Below are 11,672 nucleotides of genomic sequence, written 5' to 3' on the forward strand. Positions count from 1 at the left end.
TCTATTTGGCAAATTGTATTTTTTAAAGAATTGTTTTCTTCTGTCAATTTTTGTCCTTCCTTTTCCAAGCTGACTCTCTCTCTTGCATACCTCTCATTTCTTTCTCCAATTTTTCTTCTACCTCTCTCATTTGACTTTTAAAATCCCTTTTGACCTCTTCCAAGAAGGCTTTTTGCTCTTGAGACCAATTTATATTCCCCTTTGAGGTTTATCATGTAGGCATTTTGGCATTGTTGTCCTCTTCTGAGTTTGTTTTGATCTTCCCTGTTGCCACAGTAGATTTCTATGCTCAGGGCTCTTTTCTGCTTTTTACTCAATTTTTAGCCTATTTCATGACTTTTAAAGTTGAGCTCTGAAGCTCGGGCACAGGTGGCACTATTCCAAGCTTCTTGTTCTGGGGGCCAGAGGCCTGGTAACTGGCTTTCTGTGCCAGGGCCTTGGGTGTTGGTGGCTTGTCCACTGTGCTGGGGTGACCTGGCCTAGGAACACCTGTTTTGCTAGGGCTTCCTGGGCTGGAAGTTTGTTTTCAGAACTTGGACTGGAAGCCTCATAGGCTGTGCCATGTTTCTGCTGCACCAGGACCAGGGGTCCTCAGTTGCTAATCTGTGCTGTGGCTAAGAGCCTCTCACTGGCTTGCCCAGATGCTGCCTGCACTGGGTTGTGCTCCCCTTTTACCCAAATCACACAGACCTTTCCTGAAGTACTTCTAAGTTATCTTAAGCTGGAAAATTGTTTCACTCTGTCTTTCTGTAAGTTCTTTCACTCCAGAATCTATTTAGAGGCTTGATTTAATGTTCTTTCTGAGGGAAACCGGCTTTTTTCCCCCATCTTCCTTCCCATTTTTTTTCATTAATTCCTTTGAAATTCTTGATCTTACTTTCTTCCAGATTAGTTTTATTATTTTTTCTAATTCTTTAAATTAATCCTTTGGTAGTTTGATTAGTATGGCACTGAATAAGTAAATTATATTAATTTGTCCAGTCTACCTCTTAGTAGTTAATACTTCTTAAATTATTTGGATCCATCTTTATTTGTGTGGAGTGTTTTGTAATTACGTTCATATTATGGTTTCTGTGTATGTGTCTTGGTAGGTACACTCCTAAATATTTTACGTTATCTGTAGTTATTTTAAATGGAATTTCTCTTTATAGAGCTTTCTGCTGAATGTTGTTGGTATTACACTGAAATACTGATGAATCATATGATTTTATTTTATATCCTGTAAATTTGCTGAAATGGTTGATTGTTTTTATCAGTTTTTAATTGATTGTTATAAGATTGGGCCTAGTGGTCTTGAGACCATCATGATGGTTTTCCCTTAAGGGAGGTTCTAACTTATAGAATCTATGCATCATTGTTATAAGATTAGGCCCGATAGTCTCTCCTTCAGGCAGGATGTAAAACTGACAGAACATATAGAAAAAACACTGACAATCACATTTTTTCAAAGATTAATACATCTGTGTCCCCTAAATAACATTTTGTCTACTATAAACTCATGTTATCCCTGATATTCAAACTTCTAAAATAATATTAATATTAATTTTCCCCTAAGCTCTGTTTTGACTGTATCTAAAGAATTTTGGAATGTTATTCCATTGTTGTCATTTAATAAAATTATTATGGATGTACTTCTTTCTGCTGTTCCATAATTTTAGCTCTGTCTCTCTGTAATTCTCTTGAACCACACTCTTTGTTTCCACCCACATAGCCCCCATTGTAGTTTAAGCCTTCGTCATGTCTAACCTGGATTATTAGAATAGCCTCCCAATTGGTCTCAAGTCCCCACTCCAATCCATCCTCTACCTTGCTGCCAGAGGAAGGGAAGTAGTGAGGACGGAAAGAAAACACATTTAACAAGTGATTACTATGTGCAAAGCACTGTGATAAACATTGGGGAAACAGGTAGAAAAGTAAGATAGTCCCTGCTCTCAAGGATCTTGTTTTCTAAAAAGGGGTGACTATATATAGGAGAGTTCAGTTACAAGTCAGACAGAACAGTTAAAATATCGTAATTACCTAATAGAGAAAAAATAAATGCCAAAGCTAGAATGGTGGCCATGTTAGTCTTGATTTCTCATAAAGTCACTAGCTTCCAATTGCTCCATTCTAATTTTTATGGAAGACTCTGTAAAACAAATCCCGAAGAATTAAAAAAAAATAAAAGAGAATGTGAAATATCTCATTGGAAAAACAACTGACCTGGAAAATAGATCCAGGAAAGAGAATTTAAAAGTTATTGGACTATCTGAAAGCCATGATCAAAAGAAGAACCTAGACATCATCTTTCAAGAAATTATCAAGGAAAACTACCCTATTCTAGAACCAGAGGGTAATATAAAAATTGAAAGAATCCAACCTCCTGAAAGAGATCCCCAAAGGAAAACTCCTAGGAATATTGTAGCCAAATTCCAGAGTTCCCAGGTCAAGGAGAAAATATTGCAAGCAGCCAGAAAGAAACAATTCAAGTATTGTGGAAACATAATCAGGATAACCCAAGATTTAGCAGTTTCTACATTAAGGGACCAGAGGGTATGGAGTATGATGTTCCTGAGGGCAAAGGAGATAGGACTACAACCTAGAATCACCTACCCAGAAAAACTGATTTTAATCCTTCAGGGGGAAAAATGGACATTCAGGGAAATAGGGGACTTTCAAGCATTCTTGATGAAAAGATTAGAGCTGAATAGAAAATTTGACTTTCAAATACAAGACTCAAGTGAAACATGAAGAGGTAAACAGGAAAGAGAAATTATAAGAGACTTATTAAAGTTGAACCATTTACATTCCCGCATGCAAAGATGACATTTGTAACTCATGAGACCTTTGTCAGTATTAGGGTAGTTGGAGGGTAAAAATTATATGTATGTATGTAGATAGATAGATAGATAAATAGAGGGCACAGGGTGAGTTGAAGGTGAAGAGGTGATATCTGGAGAATAACATACACACTCAATTGGGTATGGAAATCTATCTTACTCTACAGGAAAATGGGGGGGAAGGGGACAAGAGAGCAGGGCGATAATAGAGGGGTGGGCAGATTGGGGGAGGGGTAATCAGAAGCAAACACTTCTGAGGAGGGACAGGGTCAAAAGAGAGAATAGAATAAATGGGGGGTGGGATAGGATGAAGGGAGATACACTTAGTTTTTCACAACATGACTACTGTGGAAGTGTTTTGCATGACTACACATGTATAACCTGTAAAAAAAAGATAAAGAAAAAAGAAATCCACAAGCCAAGAGGGGGCCGCTCTGATTCCATGTGTATGAGACTTTTTATGTTCTCAGGTGACCAAGAGGCAGCATCAAGGAAGCAGGGCCAATGAGGTCCCAGTGAGTGCTTTGTTTCTTTTTAGAGAAAATTAATTCCTGTTGCAGGAAGAAAGGAATAAGTAAGGGAGAAGAAGAGACATAAGTCTTACCCATGTTGTTGGAAAATGCTGGTAGATATTAGTCTTGTCACAGAGAGCAAATGGAATAAACAATGCCAAAAACTCCCATGAGGGAGTAACCCAGTCACTTTTAGTGAGATTGGCAATCTGAATGCCCACTTCATGATCCCACCTTTACATATCTATGACCAGGATTTCTTCGGCACTGCCCAACATCATGTTGGCAGAGATCACCTGTCTGCCACTCATGCCAAGCATTTTGATTTCAAAAGTATGATGCGAGGTGGTCTCTGTCTTGGCAAACCACATCTGTCTCCCATAATCTGGCTGAATCTACATCAAATGCCACTTATCACCTTCATTGGCTTGTCACTGTCTTCTCTAGGTTCCCAAAGTGGGTGATACCACCCTCTGGAGAGGTGCTGGAATGATCCAGGGGGGCAGTAGTAGTTTGAAATGACATAATTTTTTAAAAATCTTTAAAAGGTTGAAGAAAGTAGATTTCCACAGGGGCACTGAGCAATTTTTTTAAAGGGAGCAGTAGGACAAATAAGTATGGGTACCTCTGGTAAACCACTGGATACTGCTGGTTGCCTCAAAGGCTGGTCACCCAGGACCCGTGATAAAGCACTGTCTTGGAATTTTCTCCCATTTGTTTCTGGCATATTTCTCTGAACATATCCCTGAAATATTCTTCCTGGAATCCTTCCACAGCTTTCCTCTAAAGAGAAATGACTCCATTGTCTTTGCCAATCTCATATTATGACATTAGCAAGGGCAGAAAGATCTTCCAGGATGGGAAAGCTGCTGGGGAATGGTGGACAATGAAGACTAGAGAGTTAGGAGCTGAACTTAGGGAGAAATGAAGAACTGAGCCATGTCACCTTGACTCCTTGTTCAACTCCTTTACTTCATAGATGAAGAAATGAAGGTCCAGAGAGACTAGGCAAATTGTCCAGGGTCAAATAGATAACAAGTTGCAAAAGTCAGGTTTCAAACCCAGGTCTTATGGAGCTACTGTTTTTGGCACAATACCATGACTAGTTCCATTCCAAGCTATTCTTGGGCAGAAATTCTTCTGATTTATCTCTTTTTTTTTCTAGATACGTAATGTCAAGTATATAGGGTACTCTTAGAGAGGAAACCCCTTCTACTAATGCAGATTGACAATTATCTCACAATTTACAGTCTTAGGGAGTTGCTTGGGGTATTGAGATGCAAGTGACAGTGTGTGACTGAACCCATATCTCATAACTCCAAGAACTGTTCTCTATCCACTAAACCACTTTATCTCTGCTAATCTGTGCCAATGTAACTGAATATTCAGTTTCTCTTTCCTAGTACCACATTGCTTCCTACCTTCTAGCTGACATCTCCTGGAAACAATATCTTAATACAAAGACTTATTTCTAAAATGAGTCAAAGACAGTTTCTTGGAAAGAAATCTTTGCCCCTCAAATTACACCCCACAGACAACCACCTAGTTGGTCTGTGTTTATTTCTGTTTCTGCTCCCAGAGTTAGACAGTCAGGAAGAGGTTTTTGTTCTTTTGGTTTTTTTTTTAAAGCTGGTGGTGAACCACCTGGAAAATGTGGAAGCAGTTGTACTACCATGGGGAGGAACCTGACAAACCCTAGCATCCTCAAATCAGTGAGCACCCAGAAAACACAAAGACCAAAATAACTCACAGCTGCAGTTTTCATATCCCCAAGCTCAAAGTTTTCTTGTCCATGTGGTTGTTGGTGGAGTAAAGAAACATTAAAGTACTCATACTTTCTTTAGAAGTGGCTGTGAATACATCCTCAATCTCCGAAAGCCTAGTCACCTCAAAGACATATGAGTGCTCACACTTGGCCCATAAAAACTTCTCTTCCCAATAAGGGAGCATAACTTGTGGTCATAGAAACTTCCTCAGGACAGTAAAACAAAACTGATAAACTGATAATCCCCTTCCCTTTAGATCAGAAATGTCTAAGGAACTCACTGGCTTTGTTCCTCAAATAGGAAGCTATTCAGGAACTCTATGACTGATCTTCTGCAAACAACACGATGCAAAAGAAAATATATCTGTTGTTATTTCTTTGACTATCTCTGTCTCTGTGTCAGTCTGTCTGTCTCTGTCCCCTCTCCCAACTCATTCTCATCCAATTGAGCTTGGAAATTAGAATTCTTGACCTCAATGTTACCCATGAGATTTTGCCCAAGAAATTTCCCTGCCCTGATTAGAAAGCTGTATTACAGAATGGTACCACTTAAAGGCCTCTAAATCTGAAGGTTCTCTGAAGGAAATGTGTCCCTGAAGTTGGACCATTCCATTCAATAAACATTTACTAAGCACCTACTGTGTACTGCCAGGTACTATTTTAAATGCTGGGGATACAAAAACAAAAATGTTATTGCCCTCAAGAAGCTTACATTCTTCTAGGAGGAGGAGAGATAATGTGTACATAAGAGTTTTTTTATTTAATATTTTATTTTTCCCAATTACATGTAAAAACTATTCTAACATTCTTTTTTTCTAAATTTTGAATTCCACATTCTTTCCCTTCCTCCCTCCCCCCCCATTGAGAAGGCAAACAACTTAACATAGGTTATACATGTGTAGTCATGCAAAACACATTTCCATGTGAGTCATTCTGTGAAAGAAAACACAGACAAAAAAAATAAGAAAAAGAAAGAAAGAAAATAAAAATTATTTTTGATCTACTTTAAGGCTCTACCAGTTCTTTCTCTGGAGATGGACAGCACATTTCATCATAAGTGCTACAGAATTGTCTTGGATCATTGTATTGCTGAGAATATCTAAGTTATTCATAGTAGATCTCATACAATATTGCTGTTAGTGTGTCCAAAGTTCTCCTGATTTGGTTCATTTCACTTTGCATCAGTTCATGTAAGTCTTTCCAGGTTTTTCTGAGAGCATCCTGCTCTTCATTTCTTAAAGCAATAGTATTCTATCACAATCATATACAACAACTTGTTCATCTATGCCCCAATTGATGGATATCCCCTCAATGTCCAATTCTTTGCCACCACTAAAAGAACTACTATAAATATTTTTTGTACACATAGGTCCTTTTCCTTTTTGTTTTTTTTTTTCTTTTATTTCTTTGGGATACAGAACTAGTATTGGTATTGCTTGGCCAAAGGGTATGCATGGCTTTATAGCCCTTTGGACATAGTTCCAAATTGCTCTTCAGAATGGTTGGATCAGTATACAACTTCACTAATTGCACATTAGTGTTTTAATTTTTCCATATCACCTCCAACATTTGTCATTTCCTTTTTCTGCTATATTAGCCAATCTGACAGGTATGAGATAGTAGTTCAGAGTTGTTTTAATTTGTATTTCTCTCATCAATAGTGATTTAAAGTATTTTTATGTGACTATAGATAGCTTTGATTACTTTGTCTGAAAACCACTTGTTCATATCCATTGACCATTCATCAACTGAGGAAGGGCTCTTATTTCTATACATTTGACTCTATTTTCTATATGTTTCAGAAATGAAGTCTTTACAGAAAAACTCACTGTAAAAAAGTTTTTTTCACCGTAATGCTTACCAACTATGTACTTCCCTCCATCCTATTTTTCCTGTTTATCCTACTCTCTCTCTCTCTCTCTCTCTCTCTCTCTTTTTATCCTGTCCATTCTCAAAAGTGTTTTGCTTCTGACTTCTACCACCCTCAAATTGCCTTCCTTTCTATCAAGTCCTTCTCCTCTTATTCCCTTCCCTTCCTACTTTCCTGTATAGTGAGATAGATTTCTACATCCAACTGAGTGTGTATATTATTCCCTCTTTGAGTCAATTCCCATGAGAATAAGATTCATGTGCTCCCCTCCCTGTTTCCCCCATTTCCCCCTCCACTGTAAAATATCTTTCAGGTTTCTTTTATGTCTGATAATTTATCTCATTCTACCTCTCCCTTTCCACTTCTCCCAGTGCATTATTCTTTTTCATCCCTTAATTTAATTTTTTTAGATAATCATACAATCACATTCAACTCACCTCTGCTTTCTGTTTTTGTATACTGCTAACAGCCCTAATAATGAGAAAGTTTTTAGAAGTTATAAATATAATTTACTCATGTAGGAATATAAACAGTTTAACCTTATCAAATCCCTTATGATTTCTCTTTTCTGTGTATCTTTTTATGCTTCTTTTGCATCATGTATTTGAAAGTCATATTTTCTATTTGGCTCTGGTCTTTTCATCAGAAATGCTTGAAAGTCCTCTATTTCATTGAATGTCCATTTTTTCCCCTGGAGGTTTCTGGGTAGGTGATTCTTGGTTGTAATCCTAGCTCTTTTGCCCTCCAGAATATCATATTCCAAGTATTCTAATCCTTTAATGTAGAAGTTGCTAAATCTTGTGTTATCCTGACTGTGGCTCCATGATATCTGAATTGTTTCTTTTTGTCTGCTTGCAGTGTTTTCTCTTTTATCTGGGAGGTCTGTAATTTGGCTATAATATTCCTGGGAGTTTTCATTTGGAGATCTCTTTCCTGAAGTGATCAGTAGATTCTTTCAATTTCTATTTTACCTTCTGATTCTAGAATATTAGGGAAGTTTTCCTTGATAATTTCTTGAAAGATGATGTCTAGGTTCTTTTTTTGATCATGACTTTCAGGTAGTACAATAATTCTTAAATTATCTCTCTTGGATTTATTTTCTAGGTCACTTGTTTTTCCATTGAGATATTTCATATTTTCTTCTATTTTTCATTCTTTTGATTTTGTTTGATTGTTTCTTGATGTATCATAAAGTCATTAGCTTCTACTTGCCCAATTCTAATTTTTAAGGAATTATTTTCTTCAGTGAGCTTTTGTACCTCTTTTTCCATTTGGCCAATTCAACTTTTTAAGGAGTTCTCTTCAGTGAATTTTTGTATGTATTTTCCCATTTGGCCAATTCTGCTTTTCAAGGCATTCTTCTCTTCATTGGATGTTTGTGTCTCTTTTACCATTTGACCTATTCTGTTTTTAAGCTGTTATTTTCTTCAGTATTTTTTGTGCCTCCTTTACCAAGCTGTTGACTGTTTTTTCATGATTTTCTTGCATCACTCTCATTTCTCTTCCCAATTTTTCCTCTACTTCTCCTACTTGATTTTTGAAATCTTTTTTGAGCTCTTCCATGACCTGAGACCAATTCGTATTTTTCTTTGATGCTTTGGATACTGGAATTTTGACTTTATTTTCTTCTGAATGTGTTTTGATCTTCCTTGTCACCATAGCAACTTTCTATGGTCAGAATTTTTTTCTGTTCTTTGCTCATTTTTCAGTCTGTTTCTTTATTTTTAACTCTATGCTAAAGTGGAACTCTGCTTCCCAAGTGAAGGGGGCACTGTCCCAAGATTGATGTTTTTGTGCAGCTGATTTCAGAGGTAATTCTGGGGACCTGCAAGTTTTTGGCTTTTCCAAGATGGTATGATCTAAGGAGAGGTGTGTTTACTACTCTTCTATACTGTGTACTGGGTTGTGAGTGTCCACAAGCACTCTTTTCAACCCTAGAACTGTGACCAGCATCCCTGCTCTCCTGCAGCTGCAAGTTCTACTGTGCTAGTGCTCCTGCTCACATGGGATTAAGACCCAGGACTATGACCTAGATCCAAGTATAAACAATGCGACAAAGGGACCCCTGTAAATCTCCTACTGACCTGTTGTTCAATCACCTAACCATCTGTGGGCTGAGAGGTCTGGAAACCACTACTGCTGCCACTGATTCAGTCACCCCATGGCCTGATCCTGGTTTGCTGCTGCCTGGTATGTGCTGGCATGGCCTGCACTGTACTGTGCTCCTCTTACCCTGGTACAACAGACCTTTTCTGCCAAACTTCTAAATTGTCTTGGGCTGGAAAATTGTTTCATTCTGTCTTTTTCTGGGTTCTGTCCCTCTAGAATTTGTTTAGAGTCATTATTTTAAAGTATTTGGAAGTGTTTGGGGAAGGGTTTAGGCAACTCACTGCCTTTACTACACCATCTTTGCTCCACCTCTTTGAGATTGTGCATACATGAGTTTTTATTGTTGTTGTTCAATCATTTCACTCATGTCTGACACTTTGCGACTTCATTTGGGGTTTTCTCAGCAAAGATATTAGAGTGTCTTGCCATTTCTTACTCCAGATCACTTTACAGATGAGGAAACTGAGGCAAACAGGGTGAAGTGACTTTCCCAGAGTACACAGTTAATAAGTATCTGAGACCAGATTTGAACTCATGAAGATGAATCTTCCTAACTCCAGGCCTGGCATTCTATCCACTGTACCACCTAGTTGCCATGTACATAAGTAGGTATATACAACATATGTAGAGAGTAAATACAAAGTAATGGAAGGTGTATATGTGGAAGCATCAAGAAAGGCTTCCTGTCTAAGGTAGTACCTGAGTTGTGCTTGGAAAGATAATGGAGATCCTAAGAGATGGAGGTAATAATAATAACAATAACTATATAGCACTTTAAGGTTTTCAAAGTGCTTTATATATATTATTTCATTTGATCATCTCAACAACCCTGAGAGATAGATGCTATTATTATCCCCGTTTTATAGTTGAAGAAACTGAGGCAGACAGAGGTTTAGTGACTTGCCCACAGTTACACAGCTGTTTCTGGGGCAAGATTTGAACTCAAGTATTCCAAACTTCAAGTCCATCCAAGTTTCTATCCCCTGATCCACCTTACTGAGGAGGGAGAGCATTCCAGGCATAGGAGACAGTGCAAGAAAGCAGAGATAGGAGATAGAGCACTGTGTGTGAAGAATAGCAAGCAAACCAGTTTGGTTGAAGGGTAGAGTGCTTGAGAAGGAGTAACACAAGATCAGTTACTAGGAGTTAGTAAGTTGTAAAGGGCTTCAATAACAGAAGAGTTTGTGTTTGATTTGTGAAGCAATAAAGAACTTAGCAGAATCAGAGCTGCACTTTAGGAATAACGATTTAGTAGCAATGAGGAACATATATAGAAGAGGCAGAGAGACTAATAAGGAGACTGTTGTAATAGTCTAGAAAAGAGATGGTGAGAGCAATTAGGGTTGGTGGCTGTGTGAGTGGGGAACAGAGGGCAGATAGGACATGTTGTAGAGGCAGAGTTGGCAGGATTTGACAACTAATTAGACACAGGGGTGAGAGAAAGAGAAGTGTGAATGACTGGGATGTTATGGGAGTGACTCAAAAGAAATGGAGGAATACGATTAATTTTGTTTGGGATATGTTGTGTGAGATGCCCATGGGTGGTGCAGGTGGAAGGTGTCTAGCAGGCAGTTGGAAATTTGTGACTAGAGCTTAGAAGAAAGATAAGGGCAAGGTATGTAAATATGATGGATAACCTTGGGAGCTGATAAGGATGGATACCAAAAGAGAGAACCTAGAAAGAGAAAAGAAGAAACCCCAGAACAGAGCCTTGGAGTACACCTAAGAGGAGAGATAGGGATAATGATGCAGCAAAGGAGACTGAGAAAGAATAAGCCAGAGAGGTAGGAGAGAAATCAGGAAAAAACAGTGTCACAGAAGCCTAGGCAGGAAAGATCGTCTAGGACAAAGTGGTGGTCATCAATGTCAAAAGCTGAAGAGAAATCAAGAAGATTTGAAGATTGAGAAAATGTCCTATTAGATTTATTGATAAAGAGACTATTTGGTGAACTTGGAGAGAATAATTATGATCAGTTGGTAGAGTCAGAAGCCAGATTACAATGGATGGAGAAGTGGAAGCAATTTGGAACTATGTCCCAAAAGTATGAACTGAATGGTTCATACTCTTTGATTCAGAGATACCTCTATTAGGTCTATTCCCCAAAATATAAAGGATCCATATGTACAAAAATATTTATAGTAGTCCTTTTGTGGTGACAAAGAACTGGGAATTTAAAGGGAATTTCCATCAATTGAGGAAGGACTAAAAAAGTTACGGCACATGAATGTGATGAAACAGTATTGTATCATAAGAAATTAACTGTGGCTTCAAATAAACCCAAGACTCCCATTTCCTATCATCTGCCCTGCTTGGTTGACATTCTGTGAATATTATGGCTCTGGATAAGCTCATTACCTGAAATCTCATTATCTTGGAGATTGACTCAGTTTTGATACTCAACACTTCCTCAATACCCTCAGTTGTCTCTCTCCTCTGATTGAAGGGCTGGAGGGTGAAACAATTAACTCCTCTTAAGTCTTCCTTTTATAGAAGGCTCCAAATTTTCCCAATAACTTCATTTCCTATTATCTGCTCTTGAACCCTCAGACATCATCCCCCTTCTACTCCCCTACTCTGGATACCCTCTGGCCACTCT

Source organism: Vombatus ursinus, unplaced genomic scaffold (genome assembly GCF_900497805.2).
Source record: "Vombatus ursinus unplaced genomic scaffold, bare-nosed wombat genome assembly UNPS02009173.1, whole genome shotgun sequence".
NCBI classification, from domain to species: domain Eukaryota; kingdom Metazoa; phylum Chordata; class Mammalia; order Diprotodontia; family Vombatidae; genus Vombatus; species Vombatus ursinus.